We start from the raw sequence: 27,019 nt of genomic DNA, 5'->3' as shown, positions 1-27,019 counted from the left end.
TCTTTGCTCTTTGTGAAAAGATTGTGTCTTTATTTTCCCCTTGTAGCTAGGATTTTCATTGCTGAAAGCAGATAAAAGTTTGCTTATCATCTTTAGATTACATTTTAGGAATTACATCTACATCTCATGGTGAACCCAAAAGGAAAACTTCATAAGAAGATCAACTTAAAATAAATTCAATGAATCTAACAACGCTTTGGAACTTAACGCACAACATTTAGAGGTCTAGGCTAGAGACGTATTCCGGCGTCGTAAAGCCTGGTAACTATTGTCCTCACTGATGGTTGGGTGATTCCTCCACTTTGAGACGATAAGTGCCAGTATGGACTTGTGCTCCCACGTACCGTCGAGTATATATTGGGAGACCCCTATAGTCTTAAATCCTTTATCCATAGGAAGCCGTGTCTGCCGCCCTATCGATCGCAATGCACTGAACACAACATTCAGGAAGATTGACTGCCGTACCGTAAAAAGTATTCGGCAGTTTTGCGATTGGTTTGGTACTCCCTCTACCTAGATCTCCAGAGCAGTCCCTTTCATTCCTTTTCAGACTCCTTAACGGAAAAGGTCCATCTGAGCACTTGTCACTTCAGGCTCATTAAAAATCGAAGGAGACTAGAGTCATCTTTTGTTTTTTCTCGACTCTTAAAAACTGAAAAAACAAGTTGTGTCAAAAGCGTCTAAAATTCATTTAATTCGGAAACATACTTCCCCTTTTTATTTTAGTTGATCGAGTAATCCACAATCGTGGAAGAAAGTCAATTGAAACCCCGTCGTTCGCGGAGGCTTACGAGTCAACCGTCTTTGTCTCCGGAATCGAAGCCAGTACGGACAAAGCGAACTCGTTTAACCGGTTCCAAATCTCCTATTAAAGTTAGAACAAGTGTTCCAACGACATCAGAGACTCCGGTTACTCCAAACATTTCTGGAATCCCTGCCTCTACAGAAGAAGTTCAACAGCCATAGAGGGACAGTGATACTGATCCTAGTCTGAGAGTGAACACTTGTGTTACCGAACCAGTTCCATCTACAACCGATTCGGAGAGTCTTACTCTTCAAACATCTGTCGCTGTCGATTCCATACCTTCTTCGGCACCAGAAATATTTTACGGACCTGACGGTCTTCCCCTTCCACCTGGTCTGATTGCAATTGATGAAATTGTAGAAGATCCTCAAACAAGTACTCCAACGCACTTTGGAGTCGGGATCACTCTATATCCTTCTTCATCAGAAGTTAGTCTACCACCAGTGGAAGCTCCTGTAGAATCGCTAGGTAATCTTTTGGATAGACTACAAATATCTGAGCAACCGTCAACATCTAGGACTGTGTCATCTGACACAGCGACGACAGAACTCCCTGCTATCACTCCTACAATGTTCGTTGGCATACCATCTGTCCCGACTAGCTCTCAGCCGCTAGAAGGAGCCCATTCAGGGGCTATTACGACAGTATGGTCCGTTCCTGTTTGTTCATCCGGAATAATATCCAGAAACTCTTATGTTGAGTCTCAACAAATTGATCCATTTGGAGGTCAATTTGGGCAGTCCGGTCCCCAAGGGCAAACAATTCCCTTGAGTTCTGGATTACCACCGTATGGGGGGCAATATGCCCTTTCATTATCCCCTCCGAGAGGATATCCATACGGGAGTTCACAACAACATTCAGGTTACATTGGAATTACCTCAAGTGGTTGGGTACCTATACTACCTCAACAACCAAGAGTTGTGTATTCGATGCAACAATGCGTACCTATGTTGAATATCCCGACTATGCCAGCTATTGTGACGGTGTCACAAGTTCAAACGCTGCCTGTTGTATGCCAACCTCAGGTTTCTCAGGTTGTAATGAAACAGCCCCTTGACCCTGCGACTCAACCACAATCGCCGACTAGTGGGGCGACACAGGTCCAGACGGGTACAATTACCCCTCACCTTGGTCCAACGGTTAGTATAGCGCAACAGCACATGGCTTCACAACCAGGGCTGGTGCAATACTAACAACCACAATTCCAACAAGTATACCAAGGTTCTGAGCAGCAAATCTTTGCGAACAGTGGACAGCCGTACATTCAAAACGGTCAAAATCAACCATTTTACAATGGTCATGTCCACCAACCTTACCAAACATACCAGCATCAAATGCATTATGCTGGTATGCAAAGACCAACTGCTCAGGAAACACCGTCTTATCCTGGGTATGCTTCACCTAACCTGAATCAGCAGTTACCTTTTGTGGCAACCTTAGAGTTACCTGATTTAAATCAGTTAACAAACGATCCAATTGCTTACGCCCCTTGGTGGCTAGCGATTCCGCATAAACTTCCATCAGATATTCCTAAATTTAATGGAAATCCGGGTGAAGATCCATCGAATCACGTGATGAAATTTCATCTATGGTGTTCATCAAACACCCTAAATGATGATTCGATAAGACTTCGCCTCTTTCAGAGGACGTTAACGGGTCCAGCGGCGAAATGGTACATTGAATTGCCTAGAGCTTCGTTCGACAACTTCAGTACCTTAGCCACAACCTTTTTAACCCATTTTCAATTACCGATAAGGTACGAAACGGGAACAGAACTCCTTACCAACTTCAAACAGACAACGGCCACTCACATATCTGATCATATACATGAGTGGCGACGTCGTCGTAGGATGGTAAAAACGTACATCCCCGATCAGCTATTAGCTGAATGGTTTATCAAGTCATTACTGCCTTCCATCACGGAAGATGTGGCAAAGGGGGGAGTCGTAACAGAAGAGCAAGTTATCGCTCGTGCACAATATCTGGACTTGATTTATACTCAGTCCGGCACGCTCTACGACAAAATACCTGACGCTCCTAGACCGGAATTCTCAGTTCCTCCCCCTCCTAAATCAAACAATGACTCTCATGCCGGTGATGGTGTGATTGGCGCAACAGACACGCAATCGACAAAGGCTACATCTAAAAAGGCCCGTAAGATTTCTAGTCAAAATGCAAATGAGGAACTTCTTGCCTCGGAAGTAAATGCCGTGTCGACCAACAAGGGAAAAAAACTGAAGCAACCAGGGGGCAAGAAGAAAAAGAAAGGGAGAAAAAAGAAGCAGGATGAGTCATCTCCTGAAAAACCTTCTACAAACCCTTCTGGGTAAAGGAAACCCCCTCCAGGGTGTCATATATGCGATGAGGATCATTGGACGAGAGATTTTTCACATAAAGCTGAAGTTAAGAAACTCTTTAAGAGTTCAAAAACCTCAGCAGTATTGACTGATCCATTTCCAAACCCGGGAACCAAACTGGTTGCTAATCAAAATGCTTCCCGATCCCAAGTACTTATGTTGTCTATCTCAGAGCGACAAAATGATGCTTTGACAAGGAATAAAGATTACGGGAATCCACAGCTGTCGAATAACAAGGCTAATGAACAACCTAGTAGTTCGACAACAACTTTGACCGAAGTTGTGCCACCCATCATTCCTGAGCTAATGATAAAGTCGCCAAAGGGAGTAGTACACAAATCGACATTTAATCCTCGTGCAAAAGTAGCACAGAATTATAATATAGTAGAGGACCTGGCCCAATCGCCGTCCGCTATGTCGACACTTGAGGTACCACAAAATTACCCCTCCCAAAAGCAAGCTTTATTATCAGCAATAGGTGGGATTGACCCAATGGATTCCAATCTTGTGGCCTTTGATCATAAAGGATATGACCCTCAATTACCAGCTCAAATAGCTTTCCTTATTCAAGTGAAAGCCCTCAACAAAACTGTTCATCGAACAATTATTGATGAGGGGGCATCCACATGTATTATGTCGATGAGTTGCTGGAAAAATTTAGGCTCACCACCCTTGTCGCGATCTTCAACAATGTTAAAAGCATTTGATGGACGATCATACACTCCATACGGGATTTTAAGTAACTTGAAAGTTGAACTAGGGGGAAAAACAGTAGAAATTGATGTTGAATTAATCGACGGAAACCGCGATTACAACATCCTACTGGGAAGGCCCTGGATATATGCCATGGCCGCAGTTGTGTCGACCTACTTCAGGAAGATTGCATTTCCCTTCCAAGGAAGAATTACAATCGTCGACCAACAAACATTTCTCCCGAACATTGCACAAGTTACGGGAAGCATTCCAATGATCCATGGAAGCAACCATTCGCTTCAAAATATTGGAGTAGGCCTCCTAAAAGACCCTGCCTTAATGGGTACTTTTGCCCTACCGCCTCCGAGTAATTTGGCGAAAGTGGCCACAGTGGAAACCTACAATATGAAATCTTCTATATCTAATGGATTCAGAAGATTCCTGAACATTTTGTCAGCATGGATCATCTCCATTTTAGAAATATTGTAGCAATCAATTTTCTTGGCCTGGGGGGCAACCCCAAATTGACGCTCATCGAGTGTTTGGATAGATAGGTCTAAGGAATATGGCACCTCTTCAAATCCTTGGTCACATGTACATTCTACAAACGAAGGAATCATTCAATCAATGATGAAAGAAGAGGCACCATGGGAAGATTACCACCATCACTCCCATCTTCCGGATTACCACGAAGATTATTCCAGCAACCTTAATCATCCTTCAGTTTTTGATTTTCTATCAAATACTGTAAATACGGTGGATGCCAAGGACGGTTCTTATCTCGTGTCGACCGCGTTAAAAAATGAAATAAGGAGTCATGAGGATAGTTCTTTTACTGTGTCAACCTCATTAAAAAATGAAACAATCCCCTTTCCGAATCTCAAAGGTAAACCTTCATTCCAACCACCGAGTTGAATGCAATGAAGCTTGGGGGGCATGCACCTCGATTTGCGTTATTATGCTAGGGGCATGCAAACTTATCGAGCAGTGTTACTGCAAGGTTCAAGCTCGTTAAAAAATAAACCCGCATCGAGCAGTGTTTACTGCGAGGTTCAAGCTCGTTAAAAAATAAACCCAGACTGAGCAAATGTTTCCACCCGCGTTTAAGCTCGTTAAAAAATGAACTATTCCCCGGTAAATAACCACCGTGAATGTAGTACTTCAGCCATTAAAGCCTTGGTCGTGTTTGCACCATCACCTCCACTTTTCCATTGGCCAATCATTCACCTCCATTTGATTTTTTACCCATTTTGAGGAACAGCTGCGAAGAGTGATTTCACTAGCCATCCTTGTGACACTGTCGTGATTTGAAAATTCCAAACCTTACCTGGAATCAGCTGCTACCTTTTTTATCACTCGTTCCTCAAAAGACGAGTCTTCTTTAAGCTCTTTTCAACTGACTCGTAAGATATGAAAAGATTGCCGAGTCCTTGGCCTTCCAGCTCGTTAAAGGGACAGGAAGTGCTATCCCTCCTCTAGATTTTAATCTTTTTGGACCTGAGGGATTATTGCACAAAAAGATCGAGCGCTTGTTTTGTTCGGCTCGTTAAAACTATCGAAAATTCATCCCTTATGTATTGTTTTATACTTTTTTGGACTTAAGGGATTAGATGACGAAGAAGGAATTTTGGAGTTACCTTTACGTACCTTTTTAGACTCTATAAAAATGAAAAGGACCGAGTTATCTTTGTCGTTAAACTCGTTAAAAAGATTAATAGCGACAAACTTGTCTTTAGACGAGAACGAGTTTCACTATCGCTAGGCTCGTTAAAACATAGCGATGGGTTTGCCCGAAGGGCAAATTATAGAACAAGCATATGTTATCCTCCTCAAGCTTGACAAAAATAAAGAGGTACTGGTCAGCAATGACTGGGGAAAAATTGGGAAGAAAAGTCAAAGAATCTTTATTAGTAGCAAGTCGCTCTTGAACATGACACTTCCACTTCGTGTCCGAGTCGGGTTGGGTTGTTTCATTCACCGATCACATCGCCATGGTCACACCATACCATCCACATTTGGGGTAAATGCTACCAATCCATCACATAAGTGTCGCCGACATGTTCAAGAGAAGTCATCCAGAGAAGTCACCTGTGTCCCATCCACTACCATACATCATACTTCATTCTTTCATGACCGCCATCATGAACCGTATATCATCAGATTGTTTTCACCTCCATCAAAATCATTTGCTCTGTTCTGTGTCATTGATGTGGGATTCATTAAGGCCCTCCTTTGACGGATCGCTTCTTGTCGACATCAGCTCATTATCCAAGAAGTTGGTCTAGGAACACCACGTTCAGTACTTTGAAGCTTGCATGCCTCAATGGCAAGTTTCTCACTTCCGACGACAGGTTTACATCAATGGCCTTCGACCGAAAGATTTTACGTGGTGTTCGACGCCAAGTCCTTTATTCACACCACGTGAATTGTATTGTAGTACCTTGAGGGTCATTATCATTATCGGTGATTCCTCTCGCGCTTGTTAACAGTTTACATCATTGACTGGTAATCAAGCGATGTCTTTCCATGTTCGACTTCAGAACATTTCTCACATGGATCGACTTGTACTTCGAGTGAAGATCGGACGAGATTGAAGACCCCGGATCTAGTTTCATCCATCCGGGCTGCGATATATATTCAGGAAAATAAAGACATTAAATGTACAGCATTGCAGCACAGATAATCATCCTACCAAAAGGATGATGGCTCTATCAGAATCATCAGTCTACACTCAGACGATTGTCTGTCCTATGTACATTAAAATGAATTTATAAAGCTGAGCATGGGAATGCCCGCCTCAGCTAGATCATGAAAAACAGTATGAAGATAATGTATTGTATTGTATCTTATTACAGGTGTCCTCCCAGCATTGAAAGAACTTCGGATCCTCATAATAAAGCATTTCACCCGATTAACGGCCTCATACTTTAGGGGGCAACTGTTATAGACATTTTTGTGCCTTGCAGCTCCAAGCATGAAATGTCCATAAACCAAGGGATCCTAAGTCCCTAAAAGTGTTGTTCCGACCCCTAAAGGAACAAGGTCAACAAATTACAGCTTCTCCCAGAAGTTCTCCACCAGAAACTGCTCAGAATCAGTCAAATCAGGATCATTTCAGCTGCTCCACTGGCTAGCTGCGTTGCATAGCACCTAAATACACTAGCTAGGTGCGTTGCAATGCACCTAAATGCACTATCAGGGTGTGTTGAGCGGGAAATGACAAATGGCAGTGCCATTCCGCGAGGTGGAAAGACAATGCAAGCTTCCAGAATCTTCTCCAATGACACTTGCCTCACTGAGTTCGACCAAGGATGAGTAAGAGGCTCTCAGTCTCCAAGTGGAAGCAAGAACTGACAGAGAGAAGACACTAGTCAAATCATAAGCTGACTCATCCTCCTTGCATACATCTATATATGGATCCCTCATCCCAGAGATCCAGAGGCTGGAATTTTGTGCATTGCAAGGAATTGCTGTTGGTTATGAGATAGAGATCAGAGTATTGGGTGATTTATGCTTTGTTGGAGGTGAAGAAGGGGCTTCTTTGCTGGGAGGTTGATGCTGGATCAGGAATCATCGGTTGTAACTCCTCCTGGATCTTCTTGTTATATCAATAAAACTATTTGAGTTTCTCCTACATGCTTGTGTATCATTGATGCTTGTTACATTTGTATGTTTAGCTTAAATCTGATCCTAAGCTTTTTATGAATATAGATCCATGTCTTTGTGTAGTTTTCTTCTTCTGTGATCTTACAGGAACTTGGTGAAGCTGGGCAAGTAAGGGAGCAGGTAGCTGGAAGCTGTCAAAGAAGAGAGGGATTGTATCAAAGGATTAGCGCAAGACACAGGTCGGTTCTTTCTATCCCCCTCTATCTTTAATTCATAAAGGAAATAAAAAAGTAGTTTTCTCTATTTGTTTCTAAGGCAGCTGTCACACCTTAGTGGGATAGAGCAGTTCTAAATAGACACTTTTCCCGGTAACATTGCCTGAGACCTCTAGTAGGCTTGAAGGTTTTGGAGGGAGAGCCATTGAGAAGAATTGAACAGTTGGCGGTGGTAACTAGCGCCATGACCCATTTAATCCAATTGTAATCAAAGCCATAAACTCTTAATACTGCTCTTATGTACTCCCAGCTAAGTTTGTCATAGGCCTTTGTTATGTCCAGCTGAATTATCATCCTTGCCTGTTTATTGGTAATGAGTGAATGAACCACTTCATGTGCTTGAATTATCTTATTGAGAATTTGTCTTCCCTCCACATAGCCCATTTTCTCCTCTGACACTAGGGTCGGGAGGAGTGGTTTGAGACGGTTGGAAATTACTTTGGATATTATTCTGTATACCACATTGCATAAAGCTATAGGTCTAAATCTATCTGGAGAGGTGGCCTTTTCCTATTTGGGGATTAAGGCTATGAAAGATTCATTGAGCGCCTTCAAGACTGTCTTAAATCTTCGAGAGTCCTCCACTACCTCTAGAATATGCTATTTTACTATCCTCCAACATGTTTTGAAGAAGTCCACATTGAAGCCATCTGGGCCTGGTGCTTTCCCATTGTGCATCTCTTTAATGACTTCCTCAATCTCTTCCTCTGTTACTGGTCTGTTGAGATTGTGATTATCTTCTCTAGAAACCAATTTAGGAATGTACTGAGTAAATATTTTCGTAAACTGGTATATGTCTTCCAAGGTTTCCTTATCAATGTTCTGAAAATGCTGGACTAGAACCTTTTCCATTTCTTCATGAGTGTTTCTTTCTATTCCATGTTGATCTGTAAGTTTCACAATTCTGTTGTTGTTTCTGTGAGCTATGGTGGATCTGTGAAAGAATTTGGTGTTTCTCTCCCCTTCCTTAATCCATTGTACTATGGATTTCTGTCTCCAGAATATTTCCTCTTGTAGACATCTGTTTTCCCATTCATGTTGGAGTGACTCTGCTATCTCTTTCCTTTCATCTGTATAGCCTTCTGTGATAAGAATATGGTTTATTTCCTTTAGTTTCTTTTCCACATCTCCTTTAGCTTTGAAGATATTGCCAAATTCCTTTTTATTCCACTCTTTGAGTTTGCCTTTAATGTGTTTGAGCCTGCAGTGTAGAAGGAACATCTTTGTACCTTGAAGGTGTAGCTCTTCCTTCCACCATTTTTCAATGTTTGTGAGGAAATCTGAATGTGTGAGTCAAGCATTCTCAAACCTAAAGGGGGAGTTCCTTGGTTTACCAAATAGAGAAGCTTCCAATTGGATAGGCCAGTGATTTGATCCTCCAAAAGGTAGGATGAGCGCAGTCATGCTACTTCCCATGAGAAGAAGATCCTCTGAAATAATAAATCTGTCTAATTTTGAGGCTACTTGGGTAGGGCCCTCTCTTTTGTTATTCCAAGTGAAGATTCCATTGTTGGTTTCCATATCAACCAATTTCATATTGGTGATGAAGTTCTGGAAGGCAACTGAATCCCTACCAAGTTTCCTAGTTCCTCCTTTCTTCTCTGTGAGTGATTTTGTCATGTTAAAATCACCTCCAAGAATCCAGGGTATAGTTTGGTATCTCTTCTTCATATCCTACAGTGTTGTGAGGAGTCGAATTTTGTCCTCCATTGACTGTGGACCATAGACATTGGTGATCATGTAACATTGCCTATCACCCACCGATTGGAAAATCAGAGAAAGGTGATGTCTGGATGCATCCGCATCAATCACACCAAATTTCTGTGGATCCCATAAAGTGAGAATGCCACTAGAAGATTTATTTGCCTTAACTTCAAGGTATTCATATCTATTTAACCATTTGCTATGTTTGTCGCGGATCATCTCCAGTGAGCATTTTGTTTCCTGTATGAATACTATGTCAGGTTTTTCCTCTCTGATCTTGTTACTTAGATTCCTCTATTTTCTTCTACTCCCTAGTCCTCTAGTGTTCCGGGTTGTGAGTTTCATTGAGGTGGGGTTTTAAAGGAGTAACTGGAAAGGTCTTTCATCCTTCCCGAGTCAATCATGAGTTTGCCACACTCCAGCAGTAGTTCTTTCTGTCTTTTCCTTCCCCTTCTCTTGCCTGGATTTTTTGTTAATTTTCCTGTTATTAATCCTATTGAGGAAGTCCCTTTATTTTCCTTTTTATCATGTCCTCTTTTGACTCCTGCAGTTGTTTGATGTGACTTGTTAAGGAATATCTGTTGTACCTTGTCCACATCCTCCTGAGGTATGGAGTTTATTCCCAAGTTTCCTCCTTGTTCTAGAAACTTTTCCAGCTCTAGGTTCTCCCTTTCTAGGATCTGCTGTAAGTTTTGGTCCTCTGTACCACTTTGACTTTGAGTCATTTTCTGGTCTTTTTCTATTTCCATGGTACTCAAAGGGTCCATTGTGTGTTCATTCTGTTCCTGAGTGAACTCCATGCTAGTATCTTTTCCTTTCCCCCTTGCTGACTGATTCTTTATACTCTTTTGATCACCTCCATCTACTTCTTTTTCCCCTAAGATCTCAAAACTGTTGTAATTTCTTGTTTTGTTATCATTCTCAATAGGATTCTTTTATGTCTTCCTTCCTCCTCCTTTTCCTTTTCCTCCTACTTTGGTGAAACCTGTCTGGTCTTTCCCTTTGCTAGTGTTTAGGTATTCCTCCCTTCTATTAAGAGTATAATCTCTAGATAGGTGCCCATGCTCATGACATTTGTGACATCTGAACGGGATATGTTCATAGTCAACTGTTTGAACCCATTCCTCGTCATAGACTTCTAGAATGACCTCATCTGGAAGGGTTCCTGATAGGTCCATCTCCACACAAATACGTGCATAGGAGGTATATTTTCCTCGTAGAGTTGCCTCTAAAATCTTTAAGAAATGACCTAATTTATTGCCTATAGCTTTTAAAGACTCTGGCATCCAGTAATCTAAAGGTAAGGAGTAGAGTCTGATCCATACCGGTACCGAAGTGAAGGTTTCTCGTTCTGGCACAAAGTTCATCGTCCATGGCCGCATATAGAGACCAACAGCTGCAAAGAAGTATGGTCCTCCTTCAAAAATCTTGTCTCTGTCCTCCATGTTCGTGAACACCACTGTAAAAAAACCTTTGGATCCAAGATGTATATTTAACTCCCCCTTTGGTTTCCAGTTTCATTTTATCCAGATGTACAACGCTTTCTCTGATGGCCAGATTCCCATAAATTTTCATATGATGGCATGGTTTGCCATGTGATCCCTATGCGCTTGTAGAGCTGGATCATTCAGAATAACCCGAGGTTTAGCTATGGTCTTGGGTTTACAGGGCCCCATCTTGGTTCTGTTCTCTGTACCCTGACCTCTGTCTTCTGCATTCTCCTCCTATCAGTCTTCTTCGTGGGTCCCTTGTTCTGCATGGGTTTTGCTGCCTTCCGCCTTCTGAGTTTCAGTGTTTTTTGTCTTGACCTCCAAGGGTTGTGGAGGCTTGTTCTTATTCCCTCCTCTTCCTCTTTTTGAAACCACATTACTGTAGGAGAGAGTGGAGCTCCCTCCTCCCTATACCTCCATGGGTCCCTGTTATCCTCTGTCACTCTCTTTGTTGAACCCTAGAACCTTGATCGCCAGTCGGACCAAACCGAGTACGTATGACCACTTTTCATTCACTCCACCTCTAAAAAAATCATTAACATATTTCTCATATTTATATAAAATAAAAAATAAAAATACTTTTTGCAAAAAGTACTCATATATTTTTATTATTTAATTATATAATTTGTGTTTAAAAAAATAAAAATAAAATCATTATATACCATTAAATAATAATTTAAAAAAATGCAAACATCAAATCCACTATTTAAAAATAAAATTATATTTTAAACCCTAACTTAACTTTACTTTATAAAAAACAAAACAAACCTTAACTTAACTTTATAATATATATATAAAAGTTTCAAAAATAATCATAGCCAAGGAAAATATACAAGTTTCCCTCATCAAAAGTCACGACTAAAGCCTCACATAAATGACAATCCATTAATTTAAAGAAATCGATGGTCATGCTTATTTCCCAACCCCATTCACTTTCCACATAACAACACGAATCTCTTAAATGCATGATGAAATTCTCATGGGCATGGGCATGGGCATGGGATATTTTCTGTGGATGGTTAAGAAAGTTGTTTAGTCGTGTATTACTTATGATCCCCGATGGGTGGTATTAACGCTCACGGGTATGGTAGGTAATATGATTGGCATGTCCGCAACCACAATGGTGAAGAGGAAGGCCGACATGGGAATGAGATTCAGTGTTTTTACTTGTACCCATCCCATCTAAGCGTGGTGTCTTCTCACGCTTATCTACCTTTATCATATCTTTATCCTGTCGTTTTAAATATGGGCTTGCGGTGGTAGAGGGGTCTCAGTACGGCATTTCTTGGTTCACAACTCTTGCACATTACAATTTGTTATGGTTTCATGATCCAAGGGAGGATTAAACACTGAGCGCAGTGCCGCTAACATATGCGGTCCTCATCACACTCTCGAGTACTTGATTTGGGATTTTAATGCTTAGGTTAACATGTGTGTCATGACACATATTTGTCTTTTTTTTTATTTTTTGTCTTTTTCTATAAATATACAGGGTTGCCTTAGGGTGGCGGATTTTTAGCTTTATTTATTTGGAAGTAGAAGGCTTCCGACTGTCGTCCTGTTCTTAGATGCCAAGGTGGGAGATTAATGCTTTCGAGGAAGGCTTACCTCTGCCTTTCCTAGTATCACATTTTATTTTTTGTCTCCAATCTATTGGTTTATGTGCATCATCTATCTTTTGTAGTCCCTTTGGTCTCTGCAGGTGTCAATGTTCTTTGTGTTGTTTCTTCACAACACAATGACATGTCTCTCCTTTGGGTTGGTCACTGTGTTACCCATTCTGTCACCCCAAATCACTGACCCTGTGGGTATTTCTTTCAGCTTCCTGGTATTGGTCTGTGGCATCTAGTACTCTAGTACATTTTCAATTTGGTTTTGATTTAGCCATGGGTTGGGTTTTGGGCAAGGTTATCCTAAGTTTCTTGGGCCCAATTAGCCCTTTCCCTCTGCAAAGTGTGCTCCCCTGGGAAGTTGAATGCATAAGCGTATTTGAGACTCAATTTTTTGGGACACTCTCTATGTGGCATTACAGGTCATTTTCGTTGTCACCTGTTTGCTTCAAGTTCATCTTCCTCCTGTCGTTGACGTCTTTTATGTTGGCACTCGGTGGCTTACCACTTCGACTCGGTTCCCCACAAAGTAAGAAATGAAATCCTTCACTTAGAGGCGAAGGAGTTTGGGGACCGACTCTATTTTTCTGACTCTGAGATTAGCAACAACACCCTCAGGTGGACCCCTAACCCGGGCAAATTAAGAAAGATGAGGCTCTATTTCCTTCACTTAGTGTCTCTGCATCGTCAGCTAGAAACCTTGCTTCACATGGTAATCCACAATAAACAAGTAAACAATTATCGATTATTTATACGTCAAGAGGAAATCAAGTGAATCCTTCAGGACATCAAATACGATTTGGATGACATTGTGCCCAGATTAACATGGGTTGAGCATTTTGTGGTGCCTAACTCAGACTCTGGATCAGATACGCAACTTGAAGCACCAAAAATCATCAAGGCTCCAGTTGAAATCTCATCCCAAGGAAATCCCAATCCACTCTCCCCAGTTGTCATATCATATTAACAACTTATCATAGTTTTTGCATCTCTTTTTGCAAATAGGTTACTCATACCTTTTATGTCGTGTCTGTCACTATGTTTTCTTGGCATGCTTTCTTCATACATTGGTTTTTTTTCTTTGGTTTACTCAAAATATACTCGTGTAATCTACTTATATATGAGTAGCGGGCATAACTATGTTCATTATGTATTTAAACAAGCCATGTTCCCCTAGTTTAATCCTTCGTTAAGATTTTGGAACAAGTCTCTCGAATTCTGATACTCAAAGTTGTTGTTACTGATAAGAACGGTGAATTTTTCCTTCATTGTTAAGAATAGGATTCTCAAAGTGTTTTTTTCGTTGATCAACAAAAGCTATCTATATAATATCAGTTTACAATAATAAAAATATATTTACGAAGCTTACAAAAAAATATATTATTTATTAATTATTATATATTTTTTATCCGTTTAAAGATAAATTAACGTAGAGAAATAAAATTGTTTTATAATAATTATGATATAACATAAATGAAAAGAAATATAAACTTAATAATTTATTTATTTTTTAAATTAATTTAAAATTATATATATATATATGATTTTATTAAAATTATCTAACTTTTAAACCTCCTTTTACTTGAAAAAAGACTATTACTAATCAATCTTTAGAAAAATTCAATTTGTAATAAAAAATTAATAAATATATCTAAATTATTATAAAATTAATAATTTTATCTTAATTATATTGATATTCTTTTAAAATTTTACATTTTATAATAATTTTTTTTATAAAAGCGTTTGGAATTACAATTTGACACCATCTAAACTATATAATTGATCTTCAAATAAAAATTATAATTAAATATTTAATACCATTTATAAATTTAGCAAGGGAGTTTCATTTGGATTCTATTTATACAAATTTTAAAAATTTATTACCAAAAATGTCAATTGGATTAGCTTAGGTGATTGGATTGTTATCTTCTTCACTCAAATTCAAACAAGGTCGCATAGCTAGCGTTCCCTGCGGCTTAGTAGCATAGTGTAATTATTAAGCTTAGAAAAGTATGAACTAGCTCCCACATTTGAACAATGACTACAAATAGCTATTTTTGCTTAGTTTAAATAGGAGTCATCTACCGAGGCCGAGGAATTGACTAGAAGGCTAAAAATGGTCGGGCAAAGAAATTTCAAAAAGTCTTGTAAATGCAGTGTTTGAATCATGTTTTTGATGGTGGAAATGGATTCAGCACCATCAAAAACCTCTAAGGCGCCTAAAATTATGATGTTTGATAGCTTTTACTTGGATCTACAAAAATCCCTGCCCGATTTTTTCAAAATATGACCGGAATTCCATTACTTTCTGGGCAAAAAAGCATAATCATTAGACTACGCCTTTTAAATATAGTTAAATTAAAGTAAACAACAATCAAAACATATCACTTTCTATTAATAAAAATTACAATTAAAATAACAAGATAATTCATGATTGCATTATCTCTAGCTACACAAAAATAATACAAACTCTATTTATGGATGGTTTTTATATAAGCTTTAATATCATATTTGTTCATTTTAATCTATTGTTTGTATTATTTTTTTATGGAAATTTTATATTTTTTTCAATAAAAGGTAAAGATGTCTTCTAGAAACGCTAACTTAGTTTAAATATAGTTAAATTAAAATACATATATTATTATTATTATTATTTTGCTAAGGCAAGAGCAGATCCTTCTATTCAATTAAAAAAGAGAAATAGTATACAAAAGCGACCAAGGCGGTAAGGCCCACCAATATGACAGGCCTACCCCAGTCCATGGTCCCAAGACGACAAAACAAACCATGGGCCGAGGGCCCACCAAACCAAACGAGCAGTCCATCACTGACCGTTTGATCCTTTGCCAAAGATCCAGCGAATGAAAATCATATCGGGTGGCCAACAAGCACACCGTTTAACATACAAATCGGACCCGATGAGCCCAATAGACCATAATTAATAATCATATCGGGTCCATTTTTTTCATAACCTCCGATCACTTTAACCACCTGAAATCCACCATTTGCATGCGATTCCAGTGAGGTCGTGTGATAAGCACGAAACATAACCTCTGTTTCAGACCCACCAACATGCACGTTTATTCTTGACCGTGGATTCTCCTCTCTTGATCCTACGGCTGAGGATCATATCGCATGAGCCAAAAGCACCAAGAATTACCACGCAATGAGGGCAGTATTCTCTCCCCACCCTTGGCCACGTGTTGCGTGGTGAGTGGAATCGCTCCCAACTCCCAAATACCACTTCCGGCTTGAAGGGCATGCGAAAAACCTGAAACCACCCCGAGGGTGGTAATGACACCACAGGAAGTAATGCGGGGGTTTTGAGTCTGCCGAGAAAGCCTGGACTCCAACCCCTCGCCCCATCCCATCTCCTCGGGCGCATGGGCCAAAGGAAGATGAAAATCCCTCCTTCCAGCCGTCCATCCGAGAAACACCATCTACCATGCAACTTCCACCTGAGACTTCTGGGTTTGCGTTTACCTGGGTTGAGGAGGTAGAGAAAGACCTGCATCCCAAATATGACCTCACTTTTGAAATAACACTTCATAATGAATCCAAATCAACTAGACCCCGTCTCTATGTCTCTGTTTCGAAACATCTTTCTGTCCTCATCCGCCTGATCGAGACACTGCTCCCTTAATCTATTCTAAGGCATCTCTTGCCAACTCAACTTAACCCTGCTTTTGGTGCAGAGCACCCCTTGATTGGCTAGAATGTCCACCAATTTATTTGTCGTCCTTCACACATGAGTAAAACTCATGGTACGTAAGCATAGGAGGTGAAACTGAATCCTTTGAAAGACCTAAAGCAGCCTCCAATGTCTTGAGACTTTTTCTGGCTCTGTGCCACAACAGATTCTCTTGACTGAGTTAATGATTAACTTAGAATCAGCTTCAATTATTATATTCTGGAGATTATCCTGCTTCAGGAATTCTAAACATTGCTCAAGTGCCATTAATTCTGCCATATTGTTTGTAGCTCTTCCCAAATGGCAATGGAAAATAAAAAGGATGCAGCCATTTTCATCCCGTAACACCCCTCCAAAACCAGCAATACCTGGGTTGCCTTTTGAGGCCCCATCAATGTTGTATTTCAGAAAACCCTGAGGGGGAGGATGCCAGTAATCTGGCTTATTGTCCAGTTTCATTACCTTCCTGTCCATGCCCTGTGGTATAAGCCCCTACATACCCAACTGAAGTAGTGTCTACATTTCAGCTTTTGAAGGTGGATTCTTTGGGGAAGTTCACACTAAAGTACCAACCATCTCCTTAAGTTGTCTTAAGATCTCCTCAATAATGCGTTGGGAGGAATTTTTTCCATTTTTGAAGATTCTTTTGTTCCTTTCTTTCCAGACATTCCATATTACGAAGCTTGGAGTTAAATCCCAAGCTGAGCGAAGAAATTCATAATCAGAGAAGTTTCGTCTCCAGTTGTTTAGGTATTGATAATGCTTCCTTTGTCCCTGTCTGTTTGTTGGAAAATTGTGGCAAAAGTATCCCACAACCTGGAGGTGAAAATGCAATTATTGAGAAGGTGCTCCATTGTTTCCTCTTGGGCTTCACAGAGCTGGCATCTAGAAGGTCCCAGAACACCCCTCTTCCGAATGTTTTCCCAAGTCAGAATTTTCTTATGATGTACCAACCACATGAAGAGTTTGATTTTCATCCAACCTTGATGCCTCCATAGGTTCTGCCAAACCTTGTCTGGTACATTGGAGCCCAGCTCAAGGATTATGTGCTTTGCCTCCTTAATATTGAAGGTACCTTCATTATTGTTGCCCCATATAAGTTGGTCATGCCCCTCTAAAACTAGAATTTTCCTTTGGTCCAACATTGTCAGAAGTGCAACCGCCTTTGCTCTCAAGGGGCTATCATCCCTATATTCTATATTCTTCTAGGTTATTCATTTTCCTTCACTATTGGTTTGATCCCAAAAATCTTTTACCCTAAGTAATCCTTTGGTATCAGTTTCTTTCTTGATTTCCAGAAAGTCCTCTCTCAACAATGTAGGTTCTTGTTGCCATTTATCCTCCCAAAACAAAGCATGATCTCCCTCTCTGATTTCCCAGAAGCTATTTTTTTGCACTAAGCCTCTATTCTCCCAGGCCTTATTCCAGATGTAGGAGCCTTTTATGATGCCAGTCATCCTTATGTGATCATTATCTTGCCAAGTGCTGGTGTATTTTCCTTTCCAGATACTAGCCCATTGAGCCTTTGGATATTTTACCCAACACCACCATAATTTTTCCCCTAAAACTTTGCTAAGTACTTCCGATCATCCAATCCAAGACCCCCATGGTTTTTAGGTTTACAAATCTTATCCTAGACTACCAAGGCCCGTTTATTTCTCTCCTCCCCCTTACCCCAAAGAAAGTCTCTTTGAATGGTTCTAAATTGTTACAAAACTCCTTTTGGAGTTGGAAGGGCTGAAAGCATGAAGACAGGGATTGATTGAAGAACAACTTTTGTAAGCACCAACCGGCCTGCCAAGTTTAAAGATATAATAGTTCATTTCCTGATTTTATCCTACATCTTATTAATCACCGACTCCCAAATGCTCTTGTGCAAAGGTTTATCAGTTAGAGGTACTCCCAGGTATTTGGAAGGAAGGACATCCCTTTGAAAGCCTAGAATTCTGGAGATATTTCTCTGAATAGCAATATTAGTATTAAAGAAAAAAATCTTAGATTTGGAGAGATTTACCTCCATATCTATAGCCATGGCAAAGTCACACAGGATTTGTTTATAAGCAAGCGCTTCTTTGACCGTGGGGATTCCCTGTAGCATAGTGTCATCAACAAATTGTTGATGGGTCAAAGCCTGTCCAGTCTTAGAAAGTTGGAGACGCTTGATGTTATCATCTTCTTTTGCATGCTTGATAGACCGACCAAGTCCTTCCATCATGAGGTTAAAGAGAAAGGGAGAGAGCGGATCTCCCTACCTGAGGCCTCTTGAAGGAGTAAAAGTCTTGGAAGGAGAACCATTAACCAAAATTGAAAAGCTAGAAGAAGTTACTAGTGCCATAACCCATCTTACCCAGTTATGATCAAATCCAAATGCTAGAAGGATCTTCCTGATATAGGTCCAATTCAACTTATCATAAACTTTGGCAAGGTCCAATTGCATAATCATTCCCGCTTCCTATTGCTTAACAATGAATGCAACACCTCATGCGCTTGAATGATGTTATTGAGAATTTGTCTACCCTCCACATAACCTGATTGCTCCCCAGAAACTAGAGTAGGAAGAAGGGGTTTGAGTCTATTGGCAGCAACTTTGGATATTATCTTGTACACCACATTGCACAAAGCTATGGGTATAAACCTGTCTGGAGTCTGAGCATTGTCCTGTTTGGGGATCAAGGAGATGAAGGAAGTATTGAGTACCTTCAAAATGGTTATGTTCATCCTGGAATCCTCCACTACATTCAAAATATCTTGTTTAACAATGTTCCAACAAGCTTTAAAGAAATCCACATTGAAACCATCAAGGCCTGGCGCTTTACCATTCTGCATTTCTTTGATGACCTCACTAACCTCTTCTTCAGTCACTGGTCTATTTAGATTGAAATTATCCTCTCTTATTACTAGCCTAGGTATATGCCTTGTTAAGTTCCTGATAAAATGAGCTTTGTCTGAAATGATCTCCTTTGTTATACCTTGAAAGTGCTGAACTAACATAGTTTCTATCTATTCATGGGAATTGAGTAGATGACCTCCCTCGTCCTTGATCAAAGAGATCCTATTATGAGATTTGTTTGCCATGGTGGATCTGTGGAAAAATCTAGTGTTTCGCTCCCCTTATTTTAGCCATTGAACTCTAGATTTTTGTCTTCAAAATAATTCCTCTTGTTTACATAAGTTTTCCCAGTCTTGATGATGTTTGGTGAGTTGATAATTTCTGACTATATCAAAGCCATCCGTGATAAGGGCTTGATTGAGTTCCTGCATTTTGTCTTCAACAACTTTTTTCGCTTCAAAAATATTGCCAAATTCATTCTTGTTCCAGTCTTTGAGTCTGAGCTTGATGTGTTTTAGTATTTTGTGTAGCAGAAACATTCTTGTACCCTGAATATGCAGATCTTCTATCCACCATTTTGCAATATTGCTGATAAAATCTGGGTGGGTGAGCTAGATATTCTCAAATCTAAAAGGTCTGTTCTTGGGGGTACCAATGCCCTGTACCTCAAGTTGTACAGGCCAATGGTCCGAGCCTCCAAAGGGGAGAATTCTCACTATCATTTCCTTGTCGGTGAGCATAAGGTCCTCTAAAATTATGAATCTGTCTAACTTTGAGGCTACTTGAGACTCTCCTCCTCTCTTATTGTTCAGTGTAAAGAGGCCATTACTCATATCAGTGTCAACTAGCTTCATATTGTCTATAAAAGTTTGAAATGCTATAGAGTCTTTCTTGTCTTCTTCCTCATTTTCTTTTGTTCTATTGTCCTCCCTTGTTTTGGTTAAATCATGTTCCTCTTCCATGTTCGTTATCCCTTCTCCTGAAGTACCTATGGCAGTTTCTATTGGTTTTTTACCTCGGCTGGTCACAACCTGCTTGTAGGAGGGAGTGGAGCTCCCCCCTTTGCACCCCTCCATGGAGTTCAACACTTGCAGAAGTTTGAAACCCTAGCTCTTCGTCCTCCTCTGCCTCTCCTTCGACTAAAAAAATAATAATCCTTAAATACATATATTATTGTTAAATATGTTATTTCTATTATTAATTTGTACTATATACATGATTAAAGTAAAAGACAATAAAAGAAAGATTGCAATTGATAAATATTTCATAGAATTCAAGGTTTTCATCACTATCACCATCCATGCATGTGAATGGAAGATTATGGATAAATGGAGAGGCAATTTTACAACAACCACACTAGGTTATTAATGTTGAATAGCGATAACTAATTTAATTTTTTGTTTTCACCATCATTTAATTTTAGTTACAACTTTAATGTACTATAAATTTAAAAAAAAAAATCCATTAATAAAATAATGAAAATTATCTCAACATTGCTATTCTCTCCTTGCATTTAATAGAACTACTTCAACCAAAAGAAAAAAGATAAAGAAAACTAAATGTTAGAGGATTATTAGTTGTGGGTTTGTTATCCAGGTGGAATTCTCCTTGAAACAAATTCCCAAAGTTATAATGAGAATTTTGTTACAAAAATATCTCTTATCTTGAACATAAAAACAAACAATATTGATGTCCAAGGTTATAATGGAAATTTTGTTCCAAATAACTTTAATCTTAGCATCATTGTTACAAATAACTTGAATTATTTAAAATTCATAATATTAAACTATGCCCTATCACACTTATAAATAATGATTAATTACATTAAATATTAACTCTTTCCAAAAACTAAAATATAAAGATTACAATTAAAAGATGTTGTTATTATAGTTCTTATTTTTAATTTATTTTTAATTAATAAAATAAATTTATAAAATGCTAATATAAATTATTTATTTTTAATTAATAAAATAAATTTATAAAATGCTTATTTACCATTTTTTAAATTATATTTAAGCGATAGATTGGAAAAAATATAATAATTATTTTTTAATTAATATAAAAAATCAATATTTAAAAGATTTTTATTTAATAAATTTTATTTTATTTTATTATAAAAGTAGACAAGTTTTTTTTGTTATTAAAATTATGGATATGATTATGTATATTATATATATGGATAAACACTATGAAAGTAAGAGGTTTCTTAAAATTATTTTTCACTTTATTCAAAGACACTTTTTGCTCCAGCTAAGATGACATAATATTTAATGAAAAGTTGTGGAGTGAAAGAATTATGAAGAAAAATAAAACTAAGATATTATAATGATGAGAGTAATGCAAATTTTTAAAATCAAAAGTAATTCCTTGTCTTAATTAGTGTGAAGAGGAAAAAAGAAAGAAATTAAACATGTTAAAATATGAATTAATTCCCAAATCATATTCAGATAAATATGTTGTCACTTTGTGAATCTAAAAAGATGGAAGACCAAAAATATTTTCTCTTATAATATTTAACATAGAATTAAAATTAAATCTAGATTTTAGATTATGTGTCATGCTACTAACATTCTTAATTTTTTAACTCAACAAAACTATGATGTTAATGAAAATTTTTGAATTCTTTTTAGGCAATCAACAAAAGTAAAATATTTTTAATACATTTTGAAGAATTAACAAAATTATATTGATGTTAAATATTTATGATAATTTTTAAACATGAAAATAAAATTGTAAAAAAATCAAAATACTTTTTAAATTTGTTTGGATTTTATTTGTCATTATCATATTATTTTAATATCAAATAAGGAAAAAACACGATTTAAAAAAATAAAGATAAATTAAAATATGATTCTAAAATAAGTTTAAAAGTAAACATAAAATTGAACTTACAAAATGTTAATTAACTTTTTAATATTTAACGATAAGGGGATACATTTATTGCTAAGTATGTGATGATGATGATAATGATGATCATGATGATGGTGGTGGTGGTGGTTAACGTCCACTGAGACAAAACTTTGGTCTATCGGACCTAAAGAAACGAATTATTTAGTTTGATTTAAGATTTTATTCCTATGCTCAAAAAGCTTGGAGAGAAGCCTTCCAAGCTCACTGTAATTTTGACAATGTAAAAGGCTAGGAAGGTCAGTATTGCAACAAATATTTTGAAACTGAGATCTAATGTGGTTGTACGCAGGGCACTCTAAGAGGAAGTGATTTTCATCCTCGATGTTTGTATTCTCATAGAGATGGCAGAACCTTTCCATCCATGGTGTTTTAGGAATTGCCCAACGACCCATTTCACCATGGAGCTCATGAGAGTTCGTTCTAATCTTAGCTAGATTAATTTTCTTCTTTGAGATAATTAAAATAGAGAGATACTTTTGATCTTCTAGGGTGGGGTTGATGACCTCCTTATAATATCTTAATTTTCTTTTAGTTACTAAATCTTTCTCACACCACATTTTTCTTTGAACTTAGAAGTAACAATATTTTAATGTTATTAATGTTTTGCAATGCAACATTCTCGTCGATCTCCCAATGGTTTAACCAGGCCCTGGTGTTTTTATACCAACCTCGTTTGAGCCTTAGGTGGTTTTGGCTGGAATTTAAAGCTAGCTTAGGAAGTCTATGGTCTCTTATGTTATTGAGTTTGTGCTTGTACAACAGAAGCCTAGTCATTGCTAGGCTCGATAGGGGAAAGACCCACTTCTATAAGGAGAATAGGATAGGATGTGTTGCTTTTAATTTTGAGGTTATACGTTATAAAATGCTTCTGGATTTGCTTAATCTTTCTCTAGGATTCTCTAGAGATTCTACAACCCCAAACCTCACATCCATATAAAATAACCGGAGTGACTAAAGTTTCAAAGAGGAACTTCTTTCTATCCCACATTATGAGGTTTATCGTTTTACAATTAGTTTCAAGACCAAAATAAGCTTTCCATACCCCATTAATCCTTTTCTCAATGTTATAGTTCCAGATGAGCTTGTGATGAATATCAATTCTTAGGTACTTGTAGGAAGACACTTCCTCCAAATTACTATTGTCATACATAAAATTAGTGTAAGTGTCCTTCTTGGATTTGATAATTATAACTTTTGTTTTTTCAGTGTTAACAATCATACCCATGGTAGAGCAGAAATCCTTAAGAAGTATAAGTTGCTTATCAAGATCAGATGGGCACCTTGCGAGAAGAACAATATCGTCAGTGTAGAGAAGAAGGATGATGACTATCCCAGCTAAGATCGTGCGAGCACATCTTGCTTCCTCTAAACAACCTTCTAGCTTGTCGATGTAAATGCCAAATAGGGTAGGGAGAGGGGGCAACCTTGTTTAACTCCGATATTACACTTAATATCTTTAGACCACCCCTCATTGCTCTTTAACTTGGAAATTACATTCTCGTATAACCTTATAGTGGCAACTCTCAACTCAAAAGGAACCTTTATCTCTTCTAATCTGTTCCAAAGGTTATTTCTAGGAACCGTATCGAAAGCCTTTATAAAGTCCACAAAGCAACAAAAGAGATTGGATTTATCATTGCGGCATTCCTCCACAATGATTCTAAGTGTAACGAGGTGGTCTGTTGTTGAGTGTCGCTTTCTAAAACCTGCTTGGCCTTTAGCCCACTGACCTTCACTTTCAAGCCATATGCTCAACTTCCTTTCCAAAATAATACCATATAATTTGGCTAGGAGAGGGCTGATCATAATTGTCCGATAATTAGAGGGGTTATTTATATCCCCACTTTTAAAAATAGGGATAATGAGGCTTTGAGTCCATGGTTTAGGGAACCCTTGTTTGACTGCTTGATTGAAAAGCTTGTGAACGTGGGGGATGAGGATAGGACCTCCAATTTTTAAGATTTCCGCCTGGTAACCTTCAATGTCTTTAGCTTTCCCATTAGCCAAGCAATTAACCCCAAAATCAATGTCTTCTAATGAGAAAACTTCTTTCGTTGTGAGCAGAGTTTCAAAGTTGTCCATGACATTTGGAGATTCATAAAGCTTTTTAAGATAGGAATTCCAGTCATGTATAGCAATTTTATTATTATCTTTAGTTTTCCTAGTTAGAATCTACCTCCAAAATTTTTTAGGAGCTACCTTAGAAAGGTGGAAGAGATTCTCTTGTCTTTTACGAATATAGTACCTTTTTTCCTTTTAGTTAGGGCTTTATATTTTTTTATTTTGCCAATTTTAAGAGATTCATCAACAACTTCCTTAATTGCTCTCCTCACACTTTTACAATCTTTATCATACCTTGGGTTGGTTTTTCTATTTCTTTTATTACTTGAAACTTCAATTGAGAACTTGTTAATAGAATATGAGAGGGTTGTAATAAAATTATGATAGAGATCTTCTATGTTGTCTATACTAGATAAAGGAAGCAAATTAGTTTTTAATTCATTTAGAAAGAGATCTTTTTTATTTCTATCAATGATTAACTTCTTGTGGCTGTAAGGATTATCTTCTATGGGATCTTTATGCTTGACAAAATTGAGAGTTATAAGTAAAGGCTTATGATTAGAGTCAGGCTTGTGGTCATTTAAGATGTCAAAATTTGTTATTTCGTTGTATAGAGGGAGATCGGAGATAACATAGTCTACCACGCTGCTACCAAGCCCATGGATGCAGGTCATCTGGCTAGAATTGGGCCACTTCTTTAGACCATTGCAAATTATGAGATCCTGAGCACTATAGAGCTTGACTAGCTCCGACCCAAACAAATTCTCTCCGAGGTCTTCAGAACTCCTTTTGTACCGGCTAGCCAGAGGAAGGTCTTTGTCTAACCAAAGAGGATTAGGGTTGGAATGATTGCTTAGAAGAATAGCTTGGTTGCTTGAAGTTCGAGCATTAAATTCACCCATTAAAAGGATATTGCCTTCATTTCTTAGGCTAGAAATATCATTCTCTAAACCATTGTAAGGACTATTTTTATCTAGATTCTTTTCTTATAGAAGTTAGAATTGATGGGGGGGAATAACAAATTGCTATGTAGGTCTTTTTATCATAAATGTCAGTAATTTCTATCCAACTATATTGGTTATAAGGGTCGTTTTTATAAATCCTAGCATAGGGAGAGATGTTCTTCTTAATGTAACAAGCTATACCCCCAATGCCTCTATGGGAGGATCTCTTATTCCAGGTAGACCATAATGTAAAGCCATCTATGTTAGGGACCTTAGATCTTTGTGCTCCCAAGTTTCAACGAGCAAAATAATATCAACATCATTCGAGATCCAACTTAGCTTGGGGCCTTTGTTCCATGGAAAGCCCCGACAGTTCCAAGAAAGAATCCAGAGCATGTTGAATTGCTATTTATTATTATATTTTTGGTTTCTATCTCGAATAACGGCTTTTCTATTTCTGATTATTGCCCATTTTCCTTCCTTCCTAGCTTCCTTTACCTTTTGAACCTCCTTTCTCAATTCTGCTTGATCTTCTGGAATGAGATCTTCATTTATAAATATTCCCGTTCCTTTTAGACTCGAGGTTTTACAAAGTATGTCATACTTATGGTCAATAGAGCTCACCTTTATTCATATCAGCCTTATTTTATTCTTAGTTAGTTTCCCCAACCTTGTTGCTTCTGTGAGACACATTGCTTCAATTTGTAATCTGTTATGTAATTCTGTCTGGGCTATAGCTAAAGTATCCTCGTATACCTCCTCTTTCAAACCAAAGATTATAAAGTTCAAGGCCCTTTTGTTACGCTCATGGTCTAATTCTATCAATTTTTTCATTTCATCTTTAATTGGTTTGATATCTAATTTACCTGCCACACTATTTGGGTGAGGCGGCTATTAGATTTTTCTTCTAGTTCTTTAATCATGTCCTTCATTTTAAGACTCTCTAAAGTATCAACATCTACTTGCTGGGATGTTTGGGTCATATCTTGGTTTTGTTTTTCTATAACCTACAACCTAGTCTCCATTGCCTCCATCTTATTCTCCAATAGTTCTATTTTATTTTCTATTTGTTTTTGGATCTTGTCTTCAAAAGATGTGAATTTATTTTCCAGCATGGCTGTTAACTCTATTTGTAGCTTGACTTCTCTTTCTTCTCTATGTTTCTCTAAAGACTCTATATACTCATAGAGGCGTTGTAGAGTAGCTGTGCTATGTCTAGAGATGCTACAACCCCAAACCTCACATCCATGTAATCTATACGAGGTAAACATGTTATATATAAAAAAATTATTAAATAAAATAAAATGTTTCATGAAATGAGAAGTTCTATATAAGGAGATCTTATAACAACATGCTCTAAAAGCAAGTTCCTTATGATAAATGGAAGATCCCTAATTATAACCACTTCTATAAAAGATATTGGTATCTAAAATCGATTAACTAATTGATACAATAAAGAGAATATGAAATATATTTTCAAAGTATTATATCAATTCAAGCCCTTGTTACATGGCTTACATATATATAGCAATTGCAAAGAGTATTCATTATGTTGAAGCTCATGTTATATCTCAATTTTACATTCATTTCGAGATTGATGACAAGACGTGTATTTCCCCTCGCATTAAAAGTATTTTTTATCAGAGCTTATGCAAGAAGAGAAAATACGATAGACACTAATACAATTGATGAAATATTTATGTCTTTATTATTTTTTTATTTTAATTTAACTATATTTAAACTAAGTGGCAAGAACTAACTACTATATAGGGCTTGTACTTCATGTGTTATAACTTTTGTAATCATAATTTTTAAAACATTTTATCTATTTCTAATCATTTCTATTTTTATATAAATCAATCTTTTCCGAAATTTGATTTCTTTTGAACATGGTTTTGTTTTTGTTGAAATTATTTTACTAGAGCATTGTTTAATTTTATGGTTATATAAAATCAATGTTCTTGATACTTCCAAAACATTTGGTATAGTTTTGTTTTAAATAATATAAAGAAATATTATTTATTTATTTTGAATATAACCTTA

Source organism: Pinus tabuliformis, chromosome 2_2, assembly GCF_031772625.1.
Source record: "Pinus tabuliformis cultivar Carrire ecotype Pingquan chromosome 2_2, CPIR1, whole genome shotgun sequence".
Classification (NCBI taxonomy): Eukaryota; Viridiplantae; Streptophyta; class Pinopsida; order Pinales; family Pinaceae; genus Pinus; species Pinus tabuliformis.
Note: the sequence above shows the minus strand (reverse complement) of the source record.